We start from the raw sequence: 22,332 nt of genomic DNA, 5'->3' as shown, positions 1-22,332 counted from the left end.
ACTGACACAGCTTCCCGGACCAAAGACCTAAGCCAAGCTCCACAGAGGGCGGCAGCCCCTCCATCACACTGATCCACCCACAGAACTCTGCCCGGTTACCTAGGATCCACCAGCCACAACAAGCCTCGCGGTACACACCAACATTACACCTGGAATCCAACCGCTAACTGCCATCCCCAATGGCTGCTGCATCTTGTCAGTGTTGGGGAAGGGGCTGCACCCGACGAGAGGTTCCTAAGGTAAATGTGATTCTACCCACTAGCGTCCCATGGGCCTTTGTTCTTCCCTCTTCTCTTTTGTTAAGATCTCTATGCACATTACCAACGGAGGGAAGTGTGTCAATTTTCAGTTGATGTTTTCACACGTCTTTAAACTGTCTAACAGTTCACAGTACACAGAGACCCACTACAGGAAACTATTTTTTCTGTAATATCCGGACACCCGGAATACATATCCGTCGGTTGATTTCTGCTGAAACCCCCGCATTCTCAGGACATGGATCCATTGGTTTCATGGGGGCTGAATTTCCTAGAAATGAAACCAACCCCAATGTGCACTTTACTGTCTGTCTCTTTTGCTCTTAGTACACTTTTGCAGAGCTACTTTTCTTTGTGATAGGCTTATGCCATTTCTTCTCGACGTAGGGTAGAATATGGCGTTCATTCGTACTGTTGGAAGACTTGCAAGTCTATATCACGGACTAGGAATCCATTTGACTCCAAATTGGCATTTGAGTAGGTCACTATATGCTCTTTTGAATCAATATTTACGAATATGAATGCACGCCTCTGATTTCCGAATACAAGTGTGCTGAGTACATTCAAGCCGCGATACTGGGTCGATGCGGGCTGAATGATCCTTGACATCACCTTGAGTATTTTCTTTTGAATAATCATGGTTCCCTTGGTATCTGTCAGCCAACCGTACCCTTTGGGTGCTTGTTTGTTGGTTTTATTCTTTGTTGGTCTGCTTCTCGTTTGTTTTGCAATCACGTCAGGCCATGCATCTCTCCGTTCGCTTCCAACAGAGAGTCATATAAGCTGATTCACTTAAGACAGTGCTTCCAATCACCTAGGATTTCCTGCTTCCCTCTCCCGTCTTTAGGGTTTTGATATCCTCCTTGCCTTCTTCTTGTTTCTTTTTGCCACTCATGCTCTTCTTGCATTTCCAGTAATGGTTTTCTTCTTTCCATTTCATCTTGCTGCTTTTCTATTCAGGGGAGAATTCTCAACCTTTCTTTTAGGATAAGGTTCGAACTGCTGAATTCTTTTAAGATTGGCCGGTCTGTGGATTTCTCTAGCTCTGCCGTTATTAGAAATGGCGGTCATGTGGCCTAGGCTACCCTAGATGTCAGCATTTGGCCATTCAGGATATGGTCTGTGTCCTGGCACTCCTCCCTGTCCTGCAATATTTCTTCCGAGATATCAGCTGAAACCCCTCTGGAGGTTCTCTTGTGACTATGTTGTTTTCCTCCAGGCGCATTTTAAATCACTGGGATGCTCATGAACTTTGTTAATTTGACTCCTACAGCTGCTTGTAGGTCTATTGGGATTCCACCTCCTTTGAACGCTGTGTACTTCCTGAAATCGCATAAATGATTCTCTCTTGGCTTTCAACAAGTTTCAGTCTGATTATTCTACAGATCACTTTTCAGACATTTTGTGTTTCTTTCTCTCTTGCTTTTCCATCTGAGACTCTGACGAATTCTAGTCTTTCATGCCTTATCTTACCCCAGGATTCAACAGCATTGTGTTCATTGGTTTGCACTTGCTTTCCTATGTGTGCTTGTGAACGAGAGATTTCTGTTACCCTGTCTTCACAGTCATTCACGCGTCCCTCTGCATTATCTATTGTGCTTAGGACTGAATTTTACCCCTGATATTATCTCATCCATTGAGTTTGCTGATATTATTTGGCTCGTCTTTTGACTTTCTCTCCCCTTTTCTGGTATTCTGCCTTTTGTGATTCTGAGACACTGTTGTTCTTCAGGGTTTCCCTCACCTCCCTTTTCAATAATTGCTCTGAATTGCATTTTGCAGTCTAGTTGTTTGAAATTTTATCTTTTTGGCCTTCAATCTCTGTGGAACTGAAAATGGTACTTCCTTCTTCTTTTACTGTACTTCTTCGTCTCTACTGCTCTGGTAATATCAGGTATCTAATGTAGACTTCTATGGCTTTGTTATGGGAAAACTTTAGACTCTTGCCTCTATGCAATTCCATGGGATTCCTGTGAGGACTATTTCTCCTAGACATTGATGCCATGTCCTGTTCCTGTGTGTGTTGTCTGGTACACCTCCAATTGCTGATGTTTCCTTTGTTGTGATGAACACCCCATACTGTTTCGATTAGCATACCCTCATTTTGTTTATGCTTATCTTAAATTTCTGAAAGTGCACAGGACACTTCCTCTTGTGGAAATGAAACTTCTAAAGGTTCTCAGCTCTGCATTCTGTTCTGTGTCATTTTGGAGTGTTTCCAAAACAGCCAACTGAGAGTGCGTTTGTGCTTTGTAGTGCCACGGGAATGTCCCAATTAAACCAGTTCTTCCCACAGATTCTCTGTTTACAGAAACACCATTGGAAGCAGATCTATGGATGTCAAACATCAGGGCCTGCTGGAATGATCCCGCAGACTTACCTTGGTGTCCTCGGTGCCGTACCGTTCCGGGGCCATCGAAAATGTAGAATCGGCTTTTGGGAGATAATGATGAAGGAAATGTTTCCTCTTCTCACGCTGTGCACTTGGACCACTCTTCTTTGTTCTCTCATCCTTGTGGCACCTGTGCACGAAGGAATACACAGAGCTGTTGCAAACCCTGTGCCTCAAACCAAACCATAATCCCAGCCCAGGTTATGAATGTAGCAGATCCTAAGGCTTTTTATTCTGATTTCAAACCCAAGGCCCCCTGGATCCCTCAGACCAGATGCACGATAGCTCTGATTCAGCCCCACACGTGCTCTATTGGCAAAATGCCCAATTGGTCCCTGGTCCTGCAGATGCACTGGGTGTGGCCATGGGACATATCGGTAATCTCAACCGCGCGGCCAGTGTGGTTGTTTTATCATTGGTACACAGTTTGGTTTGCTCTCTTGTTTCGACCCACCACATCCCACAACGCACTCCAGATCCCTGAGATTCAGCGTGTGCCGTCATCTGTAGCCCTATCCCTCACTGACCATTTCCTCTGCTACCTCAAATTTGGCAGCTCGGATCTTGGTCTCAGATTCAAATGTGGGTATATTTTGCACTGGTTTCTTTGAATTCTGTCATCCAAGCATCTGCTCTGCACTCTTCTAACACTCAGCACATCACATTCAATCCCAAGTCTCCTGTCCGCTTGAATTTGTGGGTCCAAGATAAACAGAGTTTCACCTTTGCTGCTCCATCACCAGGGATCAGACCCTGCACTTGCTTCCATTCCCTGCTTTGCCTTCTACAACTTCCAGGTGTTCTGTGGTCTCATCCTGTCTTTGGAACTAACAGACCTCTCTTCTGCAAGTGTCCTGTGCCAAGGGCTGTGTGAGTGGATGTTTCCATTTCTGTGTACATGGGAACGAGTGAGCGCAGGTTGAACAGCTTCTCTGCCAACTGGGCATCGATGAATCGACACTTTCCAGATACAGTTCACAGAAATGTGTTTTGTTTTGTTCTTTGTTTCCATATAGCCGTGTTGGGAGGGATTGTCCAAAGACTCCAGTTTTGACATTGTGTTGTTATCTCATTTGCAGGCTTTAAAAATCTTAATAGAATTGATTTACATGTTTTGGAAGTTATACGGAAATGAAGTTAGTTTTTGAAACTTTCTAAATTGACCTAGAAGTGAGACTTGTCATTTTTGGTAACATTTTGTCAGCTCCAAGGAAAACATAGACAGATAGAATCTAAACTAGCAGTCCAAACTGTTGAAGCAGTCATGTCAACTCTTTCCTGTTGAAGCCACTGAAACCAACAGGAAACATGAAATACCTATTGGAAAATAGCAATAACCCCCAACATTGGATTCACTTGTGCATGTTGTGCCCTTTACTCCCAATGACTCCTACTGGCCAGTGTTGGCATTTCTCGGTGTAACATCCCACTCTAGGAAAATACAAAAGAAATCAACCCAAATATATACATTTAGGTTTGAATCCAAAACCACCTAGAAGCATTATAGTTTTGAGAACCCTGTTGCAGCTATGTTAGGCTATTGAGAACCAGGTGTTTTTCTATCCGTGATGAGAACGCTTAATCTTCCGATCATGTTGGTTAAAGTCATTTAACGCAACCAAGTCTGCTCCTCCATGATATAGTGCCCCGGGGGCTTGAATCAAGTGAAGGACGGTCCACATAAGCTGAATCTTTAATGTCTTTGGCGAATTTTACATTTCCGCTCACTATCAGACTTATAATATTTACCTATACTGTCTTGAAAATATGAGGCCTAATACATATTCAAGTTCAATCAAAGATTCCCCTCACTTACCACATTCCCTTCACCCCAGAGTAGACATAAACCCAGCATTTGCTGAATCTAGAGGAAGGACATCGTTTCTTTGTGTGAGCGAAGTATTCAATTCCTATCTATTTCAGTCGAGACTATTTGACCTTTAAGGAGTTCACTGTTGTTCACAGAGTGTGAAGCAGGAGGAACTCTGATTCTAGGAGGGGCTTGCATTTCTCTTACTGGCTCATTGCAGGTCAGGTACTGATCCTTCAAAATGGATGCCTGAGTGGAGGGGAGGGAAGAGAAAGTGCTTGCTAGCTAGGCCCAAACCTGGAATAAGGCTTACCTGGGCTTGGTTCATTTTGGTCTGAATGGCTTGGAAATGCCCCTTGGGAAGTGTGGATTCTCACGACCTCTTCCAAGAACATGAGCGTTTTGATCATCTCTGCCATCTCTTCTCTTTTAGACGTCAGGCATCTTGGACCCGTTCTTGGAGCAGAGAATTGATGAACTTCCTCAAGTCCACGTTGGCACTCTGTATGTTTCTGCCAGTATCAGCAAGGTTCAATATGTCTCATTAATGTCTTTCGATCCTGGTATTGTCTACAGCTGTCTCCAGGCCAGTATTCTCCATTGTAGCAGAATATTTCTAATCAGTGTGTTCGCATCTCTCCTCAGTCCGTGCAGCCAGCTTTTTGGCCAGCTTCTCTTCGTTTCTCCCATAAAGTCAACTTCAACATGACTGGGCAAGTCTGAAAGTACTTTGGAGCCTTACCAGTAAGCTGATGATAGGCTGATCTTCCACTGTCTGCCTTTCAGGTTCTGGAAACTTACCCGTGAACTCAGGTCTTAGGGGAAGAGCAGCAGAATCTCGAACTTACACAGCTTCCCAGACGAAAGAACTAAGCCATGCTGCACAGAGGGCGGCAGCCCCTCCATCACACTGATCCACCCACAGAACTCTGCCCGGTTACCTAGGATCCACCAGCCACAACAAGCGTCGCGGTACACACCAACATTCCACCTGGAATCCAACCGCTAACTGCCACCCCCAAAGCCTGCTGCCTCTTGTCAGTGTTAGGGGAGTGGCTGCATCCGATGAGAGGTTCCTAAGGCAAATGTGATTCTACCCACTAGCGTCCCATGGGCCTTTGTTCTCCCCTGTATCCTTTTGTTCTGATTTGTGTGCACAGTACCAAAGGAGGGAAGTGTGTCCATTTTCAGTTGATGGTTCCACACGTCTTTTAACTTTCTTACACTTCACAGTACACAGAGACCCAATAAAGAATCTTATGTTCCTGTAATACCCGTACATCTGGGATACATATACGTTGGTTGATTTCTGCTGAAACCCCCACAATCTCAGGACATGGATCCATTGGTTTCATTGGGGCTGAAACTCCAAGAGATGAAACCAACAACAATGTGCACTTTAATGTCTATCCCTTTTGCTCTTGGTACACTTTTGCAGAGCTACTTGTCTTTGTTATAGGCTTATGCCATTTCTTCTCTATATAGGGTATAATATGGCATTCATTCATCCTGTTGGAAGACTTGCAAGTATATATCACTGACTAGGAATCCATCTGATACCAAATCGGCATTTGGTTTAGGTCACAATATGCTCTTATGAATCAATATTTATGAATAGAAATGCATGCCTTCGATTTACAAAAACAAGTGTGTTGAATATATGCAAGCCGCGATACTAGGTCGATGCGTGCTAAATGATCCTTCACATCACCTTGAGTATTTTCTTTTGAATAATCATGGTTCCCTTGGTATATGTCAGTCAACCGTACCCTTTTGTTACTTGTTTGTCTCTTTGATTCTTTGTTGGCCTGCTTCTCGTTTGTTTAGCAAAATGTCATGCCATTCATCTCTCCGTTCGCTTCAAAGAGAGAGTCATATAAGCTGATTCACTTAAGAAAGTGCTTCCAATCACCTAGGATTTCCTGCTTCCCTCTCCCATCATTAGGGTTTTGATGTCCTCCTTGCCTTATTGTTTCTTCTTTGCCACTCAAGCTCTTCTTGCATTTCCAATAATGGTTTGCTTCTTTTCCATTTCATCTTGCTGCTTTTCTATTCAGGGGAATATTCTCAACCTTTCTTTTAGGAAAAGTTTTGAACTGCTGAATTCTTTTAAGATTTGCCGGTCTGTGGAATTCTCTATCTCTGCCATTATTAGAAATGGGGGTCATGTGTCATAGGCTACCAGAGATGGCAGCATTTTGCCATTCAGGATATGGTCTATGTCCTGGCACTCCTCCATGTCCTACAATATTGCTGCCAATATATCAGCTGAAACCCCTCTGGATGTACTCTGGTGACTATGTTGTTTTCCTCCAGGTGCAATTTTAATCACTGGGGTGCTCGTGAACTCTGTTGATTTGAATCATACTGCTGCTGGTAGTTCTATTGGGATTCCACCTCCTTTGGACACTGTGTACTTCCTGAATCTGAATAGATGATTCTTTCTTGGCTTTAAGCAAGTTTCAGTCAAATTTTTTTTTCAGATATCTTTTCAGATATTTTTTTCTCTTTATCTCTTGCTTTTCCATCTGGGACTCTTATGACTCCTTGTCTTTCATGCCTTTTCTTACCCAGGATTCGACAGCAATGTGTTCATTGGTTTGCACTTGCTTTTCTATGTGTGCTTGTGACCGAGGGATTTCTGTTCCCCTGTCTTCACAGACATTCACGCATCCCTTTGCATTATCTAGTCTGCTTAGGACTGAATTTTAGCCCTGATATTATCTCATCCACTGAGTTTTCTGATAGTTTTTGGCTCATCTTGAGACTTTCTCTTCCCCTTTTCTGGTATTCTGCCTTTTGTGATTCTGAGACCCTGTTGTTCTTCAGTGTTTCCCTCACCTCTGTTTTCAATACTTGCTCTGGTAGCGTTTTGCAGTCTAGTTGTTTGAAAGCTTATCTTTTGTGCCTTCATTCTCTTTGGAACTGAAAATGGTACTTCCTGTTTCTTTTACTGTACTTCTTCATCTCTACTGGTCAGGTAATATCAGGTATCTAATGCAGAATTCTATGTTTTGTTAAGTGAAAATTTTAGACTCTTGGCACTACGCAATTCCATGGGATTTCTGTGAGGACAATTTCTCCTAGACATTGATGCCATGTCCTGTTCCTGTGTGTGTTGTCTGGCATATTTCCAATTGCTGTTGTTTCCTTTGTTTGTGATTAACACCCCATACTATTTCGATTAGCATAACCACACATTTATTATGCTGATCTCTCAATTCTGAAAGTGCACAGGACACTTCCTCTTGTGGAATTAAAGCTTCTAAAGCTTCTCAGCTCTGCATTCGGCTCTATTTCATTTTGGAGTGTTACCAAAACAGCAAACTGAGAGTGTGCTTTTGCTCTCTAGTTCCATGGGAATGTCCCAATGAAACTAGTTCTTCCCAGAGCTTGTCTGTCTACAGAAACACCAGTGGAAACATACCTATGGATGTCATATATCAGTTCCTGCTGGAATGATCCCGCAGACCGACCTTGGTGTCCTTTGTGCCGTACCATTTCTGTGCCATCCAAAATGTAGCATCTGCTTTTGGGATATAATGCTGAGAGGAATGTTTCATCTTCTCATGCTGTGGACTTTGACCACTCTTCCTTGTCCTCTCATCCTTGTGGCCCGGATGCATGAAGACAACCACAGAGCTGTTGTGCATCCTGTGCCTCAAACCAAACCATCCCAACCCAGGTTATGAATGTAGAAGTACTACTTCCCAAAACAGTATATACATTCTTTTCCAGTGCAGATGGTACATTTTCTAGGATTGACTCAGGCAAAGAAAAAGCGTCAACAAATTTAAGAAGATAAAAATTATTTTAGGCAACTTTTCTGAGTATAATACCATGAAACTAGAATTCTATCACTGAAAAATTGTGAGAAAATATGAAAACATGTACATTAAAAAATGAGATTCTATTCCAAGGCTGGGAGGTGATGAAGGAAAAGAAGTAATTAAAAAATATCTTGACAATTATGACAAAACACTACACAAAGTCTATGGAAAACAGTTAAAGCTGGCTTAAGAGGGAAGTTGAAAATGACACGGCCCTCTTCAATGTAGAACAGCAATTACAAATAAATAATCTTACGTTCTATGTAAACTAATCATGAAAAGAAGATTAAAAAAAGCCAAAGGTCAGCACAAAGTGGGAAATAAGAAAGATCAAGGAAGAAAAATTGAATTACAGATTAGAAAATAGAAAAAATCAATCAAACTATTTTTTGAAATAGCAAACAAAATTGACAAAACTCTGGACAGACCCACCAACAAAAAAAGAGAGAGAACACAATTAACATAATAAATGAAAATGGAGAAACTAAAACGTGTACAACAAATTTGCATAATATCATAAGTGAATACCATGAGCAAATGTATGGAAACAAACTGGATAACCAGGAAATAATGGAGAAGTTTTTGGAAATATTCAGCCCACCTATATTGCATCAAGAAGAAATTAACCATTTGAACAGTCCGATCACCAGAAATCGAAAAAAATTATCAATAAAATAAAAAATCTCTGCAAACAAATTCAGACCCAAATAGCTTCACTTCGGAATTGGAACAAACATACAAAAAATAATACATATCAGCCCTCCTCAAACTCTTCCAAAAGATTGATATAGAGAGAGTATTCCCAAACTCACACTGTAAGGCCAACTTCAATCTGATACCAAAACCAGACAAAGACACTGCCCCAAGAGAAATCTATAGGCAAATATCATTGATAAACATAAATGTAAATGTCCTTAAGAAATTATTACATACTGAATCCAACAGCATGTAAAAAAAGATTATACACCGTAGTCAACTTAGGTTCATCCCAGGAAAAAAATGATGGTTTATCATACGTAAATCAATCAATCAATTGTGATACACCATATCAACAACAGAGAGGACAAAAAACCACATGAGCATCTCAGTAGATGCAGAGAAAGCATTTGATAAAATTTAACATCTATTTGCAATAAAAGTTCTTATCACAGTGGGAATAGAGGGACCATATCTCAACATAATAAAAGCTAATTATGACAAATATATAGCCAGCAAAATACTCAATTGTGAAAAACTGAAACCTTCCCACAAAATCCTGAGATAAGACAAAGTTTCCCATTCTCACAATTTCAATTCAATATAGTCTTGGAATTCCTAGCCACAACGATCAGGCAAGAAAAAGAAATTAAATGTTCAGACTGGAAAAGAAGAGGTAAATTTTCACAATATGCACACATGACACTATATATAGAAAAATATAAAAGCTTCACAAAAATTTACTAAGGCTAAAAAAGGAACAGGGCAATGTACCCAGAGTAAGGTCAAATACCAATTTGATTTCTTTACACTACCATTGAATCAACAGGAAAACAAAGTGTAGAAACAACCGCTTTAATAACTGCACTGAAAATAATAAAATGCTTAAGAATAAATATGACCAGAGAGGTGAATGAATTATACATGGAGAACTAGAAAAGATTGATTGAAGAAATCAAAAAACATTTGAAGTATTGAAAAGATACCCAATGGTCTTGTAATGGAATAAATATTATGGTTAAAATGGTCACAATGCCCAAGGCAGTCCACAGACTTAATGTGATTTCCTATCAAATTATGCAAAACATTTCTTTTAAGGACTGAAACAAATGATGCTAAGATTTACATAGAGTCATAAAAGATCCATAATTTCCAAAGCAATATTAAAGAAAAAGAAAGAGGCTGGAAGAATTAACCACCAGGTCTCCATAGAGTATTGCAGAGTTATAATAATCAAAATGACATGACATTGATATAGAAATAGGCATATGGACCAATGGAACAGAATAGAGGGCCTAGGAAGAAATCTACAGGCCTATGTTCAATTAATCTTTGACAGAGTAGAAAGGAAAATGACAAAGAATGATGATCCCTTCACCAACTGGCATTGGGAAAACTGGATAGCAGCATGCAGAGCAATGGAGTTAGAACACTCCACCACTCCATACACAAGAATAAACTCAAAATGGCTTGAAGACTTAAATGAAAGGCAAGACACAGTTAAACTCCTAGAAGAAAACATAGGCAATACACTCTGAGATAAATCTCAGCAATGATCTCCTAGAAGAACCTACCTATGTAATTGATGTAAGAGCAAAATTAATAAATGGGACCTAATTAAACTTATAAGCTTTTGCACAGCAAAGGGAACCATAAAAAATGCAAAATGACAAACAACAGGATTAAAGAAAATATTTAGAAGTGATGCAACTGACAAAGTCTTAATTTCTAAAATATAAAGACTTCATACATCCTAATAGTAATAAAAAAATAAAAACAAGAAACCCAATCTGAAAATGGGCAGAAGCCCTAAACAAGCCATTCTCCAATAGAGACACACAAATGCCACATACAAATATGAAAAAGAAAATTGCTCACTATCATAATCAGAGAAGGGTTATTCAAAACTATAATGAAGTATCACCTCACAATAGTCACAATGGCCATCATTCAAAAGTCCACAAACTTTAAATGCTGGGGAAGCTGTGGAGAAAGTGAACCCTCCTACACTTTTGGAAGGAATGTAGTTTGGTGCAGTCATTGTGGAAACCAGGATGGGGATTCCTCAAAAGACTGAAAATAGACTTAAGATACGATCCAGCAATTCCACTTCTGGGTATATATCAAAGGGAACCCTAATTCAAAAAGATACCTGTGCCGCAATGTTCTTCACAGTGCTATAAACAACAGCCACGACATGGAAGCAACATAATTCCCAAAAACAGATGACAGTATTCAGAAATTATGTCATATTTATACAATGGAATAATATTCTGCAATGAAAAATGATAAAACAATGACTTTTCCAGCAAAATGGATGTTCCCAAAAAGTGTCATCCTAATTGAAGTTAGACAGAAAGAGAAAGAAAAATAATACAAGACATGACATATGTGGAACCTTAGAAAATATTTGGGTGAGAACACTATGATTTCATCTACAAAACTGAAACACACTTGCAGATCTACTAAACAATTTTATGATTACTGTGAAAAGGGGCTGTGAGAGGATATATTTGGGAGCTGTAGATTTAAAAATGTTATCCACTATATATAAAAATAGATTTTTTTCAAAATTTCTCCTGTAAGACACAGGGCAATAATTTAAATATCGTGAGGTAATGTTTAATAGGCACTCAATTATATGCATGTACGGGACACTGTGTTATACACCACAGATTGACACATTGTAAATGGCAGTAATTCAATGATAAATAAATGAAAAAATATGTAAATAAATAAATAAATAAATAATAAATAAATAAAAATATATAATAATAAATGATATACAAAGATACACAATACTTAACTTTACATCTCAAGAATCTAGGAAACAACAGAAAGAATAAAGAAGAAAATTGAATGAATGGGAGTAAGACAAATAACAACAGAAACAATTGAAAAGATAAAAAAGAAAATACCTAAGTCTGTTTCTTTTCAACATAAACTGGACAAATTTTAGGTTGGCTAAGAAAATAAAGACTCAAATAAAATTAGAAATTAAAGAGAAGATATTACCACTGATGTTGTAGAGATGCAAAGCATCAAAAGAAATTACCACTAGTCAACGATTTGAATGACTTAGAACAAAAGACAAATTCCCAGAAACATGTCTTCCAATCCTGAATCAAGAAGAAATTAGAAAGTAAAATAGAGCAAAAGAGTGTTTGAGTAAATCAATAATCCCAACTTCCCAAACCAGAAAAAATTTACAAGACTAATTTACTGGTGAATTCTGTCATATATTTGAAATCAAATATCACCAATTCTTCCCCAAATCATCCCAGAATTTGAAGGGTGTGAAAGATTCCAAACATGTTTTATAATGTGAGCTTTATTTGCACTAAAATGCTAGAAAGGACATTAGATGTAATATATACAATATTATCCCTGATGAACATATGTGCCAAAATTCTCAACAAAAAACAAGCAAAATGAATTCAACAACACATTTAATGTATCATACACATACATAAGTAAAGGGAATTATCCCTTGGTTTAACAATACTTCAAAATATTCAAATCAATAAAGGTGACATGCCACACTAATAGAATGAGAAATAAAACTCACAATCGTCTCAAAAGGTGCAGAAAGTGTATTGTATACAATGCAACATCCTTTTATGATACTCCCAACAAATTAAATTAATCCTGTCACTGGCACGATATCATTTACACACAAACACTGTGTGGAGAGAAGCGAAGCAGTTCTCTGTTTATTGATTCTTAGAAGAAGGGTTTATATAGGACTTGCACAATGACTCACATATCATCTAAGTTATAACAATGATAATAATCTTAAGCTATTTATGTCCCCATGCTCCTGCAGTAAGTGCAGGATGTTAAATGATCAAGGATTGTTTTAAAGTTCATCATGGAACTTCATTAAGTAGGCCACCTCTTATCCAGCCGGCTTTGCCTGACTTAGGTTGTCCTCCTCTGAGGATCTTACCCAGCATTGGCTATCCAGTCATCCATACTGGATACATTGAGTAGGCCACTTCTCATCCAGCCTGGATATGTGAATTCCTCACAGCTTATTTATCAGTTCAGCCCATGGGCTTATTCCCTAGAGCATTCAGACAGGGGCCTACAAACTCGACATCCCTTGACAGAAAAATGGATGATGAAAATTTGATGTATATATGCAATGGAATCAATATTTTGCATTCCTATCAACAGTGTGCACGGTGTTCCTTTTTCTCCACAATCTCACCAACATATATATATTTTCTTTTTGTTGAGAGCTTTCTGACAATTGTGAGGTCTTGTCTCATTTTTGGTTTATGACTTTCCTAATAATTTATAACTCTGAACATATTTTCATGTGTCATTTAGCCAACTGTATGTTTTCTACAGATAATTGATTCAGATCTATCTATTCAGTTCCTTATGGACATTTTCTTTTATTTGGATTCTTTGGTCTGTTCGTTTTTGTTTGGGGTAAGAGTTTGCCATATATTTTGGATATTAACACTTGATTGGAAAATATCACTTGAAAATATATTCTCCCATTGTGTTGGTTGACTTTTCATTTCATTGATCATTTCTTCTTCAGTGTAAATCTGTTTAGAGTGATCTAATCATATTTTGTTAGTTTTGCTTCTGCTTCCCTTGCCAGAGGAGACATATAAAGAATCAAATTAAGTCAAGTGTACTTCTTATGTTTTACCCTAGGATTCTTTGTTTTCAGGTTTATATTTTATATGTCCAGGAGTGGGATTGCTGGGTCATAGGATAGGTCTATTTTTATTATTTAAAGGAACTTCCATACTGTTTCCAAAGTGGTTGCACAAATTTTCATTCCCACCAGCAGCATTGGAGAGTCCCTTTTCTCCACAACCTCCCCAGTCTTTATTATTTGTAGATATTTGAATGACAGCCCTTCTCACTAGAGTGAGGTATAACATTATTTTATTTTTGTCTTGCCTTTGTATAATGATTAGCAATGTGTGCACATTTTTATGTTCCTGTTTGTCATCTGTGTGTCTTTTTTAGGGAATTGTCTTCTGCTCATTTTCTGGCTGAGATGTTTGTAGATTTTTGAAATGGAGTTGAATGAACGATTTGAGTATTTTAGAAATTAGCCAATTTTTGATTGCATTCTTTCATAATGTTTTCTGCCATTTGGAACTTCAACTTTCATTCTATTTATTTTGCTGTGTAGAAGCTTTTAAGTTTAATTAGGACCTATTTGTTTAGTTTGCCTTTATTGTTTTCAGCTTGGGATTGTGACATGAGAAAATTTTGCTACGATTTTTGTCTTGTTTTGCCTATGTTAGTTTCCAGGAGTTTTATTCTGTTATGTATTAGATTCATATATTTAAAACATTTTGAGTTTATCTTTATACAGTGTGATGGAGTGTTCTTATTTCTTTGATTTACATGTAGCTGTCTAGCTTTCTCTACATCACTTGCTGAAGACTGTCTTTAAGGCATTGTTTATTTTTGTTTCCTTTCTCATAGTTTAGTTGACCATAGGTGTGATGTTATATTTCTGCCTCTGTGTTCTGTTTCATTGATATAGATGTTTGTTTGTTATCCAGTATTGTGCTGTTTTGATTACTGTATTTTTGTAATATAGTCTGAGATCTGGGAGGGTTATGGGTTATGCCTCCAAATTTGTTCTTTTTCCTCATTCTTTCCTTGGCAGTTCTGTTTCTTTTGCAGTTCCATACAAATCATAGGACTGTTTTTACTTCTGTGGAAAATATCATGTAGTTCGATCTGAACCACATTATATCGGTAGACATACTGTTGTGTGTATATGTTAACATTATTAATTCCTCTAATCTAAGACTTTGAGATTTCTTTCCATTTCTTTGCATCATCTTCAAATTTTTTATCAGTGCCCTATAGATTTTATTATCTTGGATTTTCCATAGAGTTTTCATTTTATGATCTGATTTCATATGGATTTTTTAAAATTGGAATATTTCATTGTTAGTGTAAAAAATGTGACAGTTTTTGTATATTAATCATGAATCATGCAACTTTGCTAAATCTCTTTATTAGATTTAGTTGTTTTGGTTTGGAGAATCTTTAGGGATCTCTATATATATTATCATGTCATCTAAAATAATAACAGTTTTACTTCATTCATTCCAACTTGAATAAATTTTTTTCTTGTCCGACTGCTGTTGCTAGGACTTCCCATACTGTGTTTAATAGAATTGGTGAGATTGGGCAACCTTGTCTTATTCCTCAATTTGGCTTTCAGTTTTTCATTCTGGCATATTATGTTGTCTGTGGGATTGTAATTAATGACTTTAGTTATGTTGAGATATATTTCCTGAATTCTACTCATGTAAGAGGTTTCTGTTGTTGCTGTTTTTGTTGTTGTTGCTGTTATTACTGTTTTAATGAACAAATGTTGAATTTTGTGAAATACTTTTTATGGATTTATTGGGATGACCACGTCATTTTCTCTTTTCCTTTTGTTAATGTGATGTATCAAACAGATTGATTTGTGTATTTGAAAATCTCTTGTGACCCTTCAATGAATCCAAGTTGACCATGGTGTATGATTCATTTTAGGTATTGCTGAATATAGTTTGCTAATAATATTTTGTAGAATTTTTGCTTCTAAATCTATCAAATTTACTGGCTTGAAGTTCCCTTTGCCTCTACTTTGTTTGCTGACTTTGCTATCAGGGTGATGAAAGTTACATAGAATTTTGTAGTTTCCCACATCTTCAGTATTTTTTAATAGTTTGAAGAGTATAAGTTCTGCTTTGTATTTTTGTACAGTTCTCCATGGGAGTTTCTTAAATCTGCACTTCTATTTAACGATTTTTTAAAATGCAGATTCTATCTTTCTTCTAGTAAACAGTTTGTTCAAATTACTTGTTTCTCCTTATCTCTGTCTCTTTCTAGACACTTGTCTATTTCTTCTAAGTTGTCCAGTTTATTGGCATGTAAGTGTTGACAAATTATCCCTTTTTTGTATACCTGTGGGAATAGTTGTTATTTCTTTTCTTTTATTTATTCCTTTATTTCTTTGGAGCATCTCTCTTTTCTTCATGATGCACCTGGCTAGAGGTTTTTTGATTTTGCTTATCTTAAAAAAAATAAAAAATCTTTGATTTTACTGCTCTTTTGCATAGTTTTATTTTTCTCTCTATTTTATATTTACACCTGTAATATTTAGGATCATGTTTTTTTCTGTTTCTAAGTTTTTTTATTGATTTACAGTCATTTTACAAAGTTGTCTCCAATTCCAGCGTACAGCACAATTTTCCAGTTGCAATGAACATATATAAATTTATTGTCCCATTTTTTTCCTCTGTGGGTGGCCGTAAGATCTTTTATATATTTCCCTGTGCTATATAATTCAATCCTGTTTATCTATTCTACAACATAGAACTCCCAGTCTATCTATTCCCACCCCCCGCCACCTTGGCCACCAAAACTTTTTATTATATGTCTGTGTGTCTATTTCTGTTTTGTATTTGAGTTTTCTTGTTTTGTTTTGTTTTGTTTTGGATTCAATATATGAGCAATCTCATATGGTATTTTTCTTTCTCTTTCTGGCTTACTTCACTTAGACTGATTTTCTCCAGGAGCATCCATGTTGCTGAAAATGGCATTATGTTGTTGGTTTATATGGCTGACCAGTACTCCATTGTAAAAATATATGAACTCTTCTTTATCCAGTTAACTTTCGATGGCCATTTAGGCTGTTTCCATGTCTTGGCTATTGTAAATAGTGCTGGCTATGAAAATTGGGGTGCAGGTGTCATCCTAAAGTAGGGTTCCTTCATGATTTATGGTCAGGAGCGGGATTCCTCGGTCATATGGTACGTCTATTCCAAGACTTTTGAGGAATCTCCATCCTGTTTTCCACAGTGGCTGCACCAAACTGCATTGCCCCCAGCAGTGAAGGACGGTTCCCTTTTCTCCACAGCCTCTCCAGCATTTGTCATTTGTGGATTTTTGGATGATGGCCTTTCTGTCTGGTGTGAGTTGATACCTCATTGCAGTTTTGATTTGCATTTCTCTGATAATCAGTGATATTGAGTACTTTCTGATGTGCCTTTTGATCATTTGTATGTCTTCCTTGGAGAATTGCTTGTTTAGGTCTTCTGCCCATTTTTGCATTGTGTAGCTTATTTTTTCTTATTCAGTTGGATGAGCTGCTTATATACTCTGGAGATCAAGCCTTCGTCGGTTTGATATTCAAATTTTTTCCCATTCCGTAGGTTGTCTTTTTGTTTTAGTTCTGGTTTCTTTACTGTGCAGAAGCTTTAAGTTTCATTAGGTCTCATTTGTTTATTCTTGCTTTTATTTTTTCTATGAGAAAATTTACGAGACATATGTCAGATATTGTTTTGCCTATGTTTTCCTCTAGGAGGTTTATTGTATCTTCTCTTATGTGTAAGTCTTTGATCCATTCTGAGTTTATTTTTGTGTATGGTGTTCTAGCTTCATTGGGAGTGCTCTAGCTTCTTTGATTTACATGATGCTGTCCAGTTTTCCCAACACCAGATCCTGAAGGGCCTGTCTCTATTCCATTGTATTTCCTTGCCTCCTTTGTTGAAGATTAATTGACCAAAAGTTTGTGGGTTCATTTCTGGGCTCTCTAATCTGTTCCATTGGAATATATGTATCTTTTCCTACCAATACAGTGCTGTCATGTTGACTTAAGCTCTATAGTATTATCTGAATCTTTAGTGTAAAAAATGCCACTGATTTTTGAACCTTAATCTTGTAACCAGCTGCATTGATGAATTCTTTGATCAGCTGTGGGAGTGTTTGGATCTTGTAGGGTTTTCTATATATAGTAACATTATCTGCATATCATGAGATTTTTACCTCTTCCTTTCCAATTTGCATTCCTTTTACTTCTTTCTCTTGTTTGATTGCTGTGGCTAGGACTTCCAAGTCTATGTTGAGTAGGAGTGGTGATAGTGTGCACCCTTGTCTTGTCCCAGATTTTATTGGGAAGATTTTAACTTTCTCACCATTGAGTACTATGCTGGCTGTAGGTTTGTAATCTATAGCATTCATGATGCTGAGATATGTTGCCTCTATTCCCACTTTGGTGAGACTATCTATTGTAAGTGTGTGTTGAATTTTATCAAATGCTTTTCCTGCATCTTTTGAGATGATCATGGGGTTTTGTTCCTTTCTCTTGTTGATGTGCTGCATTACATTGATTGATTTGCATATGTTGAACTACCCCTTTGTCCCTGGCATGATCCCCACTTGGTCATGATGTATAATCTTTTTTCTGTGTTGTTGGATTATATTTGCTAATATTTAGGTGAGAATTTTGGCATCTGTGTTCATCAGTGATATTGGCTTCTAATTCTCTTATTTGGTAGTGTCTTTTCCTGGTTGTGGTATCAGGGTGATTGTGGATCCAAAGAATGACTTTGGGAGTATTCCTCCCTTTTCAATCTTCTGGAAGAGTTTGAGAAGGACTGGTATGAGTTCTTCTCTGCATGTTTGGTAGAAATCCACAGTGAAGCCGTCCGGTCCTAGACTGTTATTTGTAGGGAGGTTTTATATTGCTATTTTGATTTCATTTCTCATGCTCTGTTTGTTCAAGGGGTCAGTTTCTTCTTAATTCAGTCTTGGTGGACAGTATGTTTCCAGAAACTTGTCCATCTACTCTAGGTTATCCAGTTTGTTTCCACATAAATTTCATAAAATTCTCATATGATATTCTGTATTTCTATTTTATTAGTTGTAATTTCTCAATTCTCCTACGTTATTTTGCTAATTTGTGCTGTCTCTGTATTCTTCTTTTTGAGTTTGGCCAAAGGTTTGTCGATTTTACTTGCTTTTTTGAAAAACCAGCCTTTGGATTGGTTGAATTTTTCCTATGGTCTTTTTAAACTCTATTTTACCCATTTCCTCCCCAATATTTATGATTTCCTTCCTTCTGACGCCTTTTGGGGTTTTTTGTCCTTCTTTTTCTAGTTCATTCTCCTGATGGGTTAAATTGTTTATTTGTGATTTTTCTTCTTATTTAAGGAAGGCCTGTATCACTATTAACTCCCTTCTCAATACTGCTTTTGCTGTGTCCCATAAGGTTAGTGTGGTTTTTCTTTAATATTCTTTTGTCTCAAAGTACTTTTTCATTTCAGGTTTGATTTCTTCTTTGACCCATTTGTTTTTTTATAACATTTTGTTTAATCTCCATGTTTTCCTTTTGTTCTCCTTTGTTTCTCTGTTGTTGATTTCTAGCTTCATGGCATTGTGGTCAGTAAATATGCTTGAGGTAATTTCTGTCTTCTTAAAATTGCTGAGGTTTCTTTTGTACCAAGTATATCATGAATCCTGGAAAATGTCCCATGTGCACTTGAAAGGAATATATATACTATTTTGTGGGGGGTGCAATGCTGTGAATATATCCACCAAGTGTAATATTTCTATTGTATTATTTAAATTCTCTATTGCCTAATTTATTTTCTGTATCGATGATAAGTCCAGTGATTTAAATGCAGTGTTGAAATCTCCAACAATTATTAGTTCCCCATCACTATCCCCCTTATATCTGTTAGTAATTATTTTATGTACTTTGGTAGTCCTCTATTTGGTGCATATGTATTAATGAGTGTGCTATCCTCATTTTGTATCACTCCTTCAATCATTATAAAATGTCCTTCTTTATCATTCTTTATGGCCTTTGCTTTAAAGACTGTTTTCTCTGAAGTCAGTACTGCAACACCTGCTTTTCTGGCTTTTCCATTTGTATGGAATAACCATTTCCATCCTGTCACTCTCAATCTATGTGTTTCCTTCTCTCTGAAGTGGGTCTCTTGTATTCAGCATATTGAAGATTCTTGTTTTATTATCCAGCCTATCACTCAATGATTTGACAGGAGCATTTAGTCCATTAACTTTTAAAATAATTGATGATATGTTTGTGTTTATTGCCATTTTGACCTTATCTTTGCTGCTGATTTTGTATTTCCACTTTGTTCGTTTCATCTTCCTATTTTGGTTTGGTCATTTTCCTTTTTATTATCATGAAATTTATTTAGTTTCAGTGACTCCAGGAATAAATTTTTGCCTTGTTTTTACCCTTTTATATAAGTCTATTAGACCATTACTATAACTGATTTTATTAAACTGATAATAATATGATCTCAATACCATCCTACTGAGAACAAAATATTTTAAAAGGAAAGACCAAAAAATTTTTTCTCTATTTTCCTGCCTACCTTTCTCACTCTCAATGATTTGTATGTGTTGTTTAAAATTTTGTGTTTATTTTAATTGTAGTTCATGAGTTTTCACCTTTCCAGCTATGAATTTCACATATTTGTAGCATCCTGCTGCTTTACTTTTTAGAGTAGATCTTTCAATATTACTTTTAGCATGGGTCTAGTGTTGCTAGACTCTTGTAGATTTTTTTGTCTGTGAAATTCTTTATGTACCCTTCTACCATACAGGATAGCCTAGCTGGTTAAAGTATCCTAGTTTATATCATTTTTTCATTCAGGACTTTGAATATATCTTTCCACTCCCTTCTGGCCTTTAGTATTTGTGTTGTGAAATCAGCTGTGAGCCTATTGTAATTCCCTTGTAACTCACTCTTTGCTAATCTCTTGCTGCCTTTAGGATCATTTCTTTATCCTTGACTCTGGTCGTCTTAATTATGTCTAGGTGTGGGTTTATTTGGATTCTTCCTGTTTGGGACACTCTGAGCTTCCTGTACTTGGATATCTGATTCCTTCTTTAAGTTTGGGAAGTTCTCAGTCATGATTTCTACAAAAACCTTTGCAATCGCCTTTGATCATTCCTCCCCTTCTGGGAATTCTATCCTGCAAAATTTGGAATGCTTTCTGTTATCTCATATGTCTCTTATGCTTTTTTCTTTTGTCTCTCATTGTTTCTCTTGTAACTCTTCTGATTGGGTGCTTTCTATTGTCCTGTCTTCTAGGTCACTAATTCATTCCTCTGCGTTACGTAGCCAGGTTTGTGACACCTTTAGATCATTTCTCATCTCATTCAACGGTTTTACCTATTCTACTCGGATCTTCTTTATAGCTTCCATTTCATTTTTATCACATTTTATATCTCTAAACACTATCTTTTATTTCCTTCAGTAATTTGATCAATCCTCTTTTGAAATCTTGATCTAGATGGCTATCAATATCTATTTTTCTGATCGTTCTTTCAGGGGATTTCTCCTGTTCTTTTTATTGGGAATGGTTTCTCTGCTTTTTCATCTTGTTCCTACCTCTCTGGGACTGTGATTTATGGAGTATCAGTTACCTACTGTGGTACTAAATGAGTTTCTCTACCTAATGCCTAATTATTAATACAACTAAAAAAGAGAAAAAAGAGTGAGGGAGACAAAGAATTTTAAAGAAGGGGAAATAAATGTTTGAAGACATTCTATAATACATAATAGAAGAGCAAGTTGAAGCAGAATTTAGAAAAATAATAATAATAAAAATATTTTTAAAAATTGAAATGGGATTTAAATGGGGGTATAAATATTTGCTTAAGAAGTAAAAATTAAGAGAGTAATAGAAAATGGAAAAGGAAAAATCAGATTAAACCTAGGGGGTGGTCAGTGTCCTCCTGGAGACTGTGTAATTTTAAAGTGAAGTCTTTCTGAATTCATCCTGTTTTGGAAGCTCAGCTTGCTTTTTCCAGAGGCCCTCCATTGGAGCCCTTATCTGTGCTGCTCCCAGGGCCTGTCGGCAAGCAGATCACTCCTTCTCCCAACACTTGTTCCAGTGAAGCTCTCTTTATTAAGTACTGGCTTGTCACTGACCTGACTAATGCCTCAGTCAGATGTTTCAGAATGACAAGGCAGGATTGGGCATCACACCATCTCCCAGCCACATGGTCAGGGGCTGCGTTCCATCCCAAAAGGTGGGGGGCCAATAGCACCCTGAGGGTGCTGGTCTCTATACTGCACTATGCCCTGTCACTGATCTGGGCCAAAACCCATCTCCTTGTTTGTCCTGGTGGAGCAAGTTCTCTGAGGAAATAGGACGGAATGATCTTATCTGCCTCAGGCTGTAGACAAGTACCCATCTGGCACTTGAGTCTAAGTCCTTAGGAGTGAATGCAGGTTTTGCTCTCACTGCTGCCTGGGTACAAAACACCAGAGAGCATGGTGGCTGTGTCTGAGCCCAAGCTCTCTTGTCCTAGAAACTTTTATGGATTTTCAGAGATGGGGAATGTACCCTTCCCCTCCCAGGGAACGTCAGCCCTGTTGCTAAATGGAGGGCCCAAGATGTCCTGCCCTGTGCACCCACAGGAATGGCACACAGTCCCGTCCATTCACCCAGGGTGCCCCAGAACAGCCATCCCCATTTTCCACCCAGCTTGGGCAGCATGGCCCTGCCACCAGCTGCCTAGATTCATATTGGGGTGGGT

The sequence above is a fragment of the Vicugna pacos genome, unplaced genomic scaffold (genome assembly GCF_048564905.1).
Source record: "Vicugna pacos unplaced genomic scaffold, VicPac4 scaffold_19, whole genome shotgun sequence".
Lineage (NCBI taxonomy): Eukaryota > Metazoa > Chordata > Mammalia > Artiodactyla > Camelidae > Vicugna > Vicugna pacos.
The sequence above is the reverse complement of the archived record's forward strand: the minus strand, read 5'-3'. Positions refer to the sequence as shown.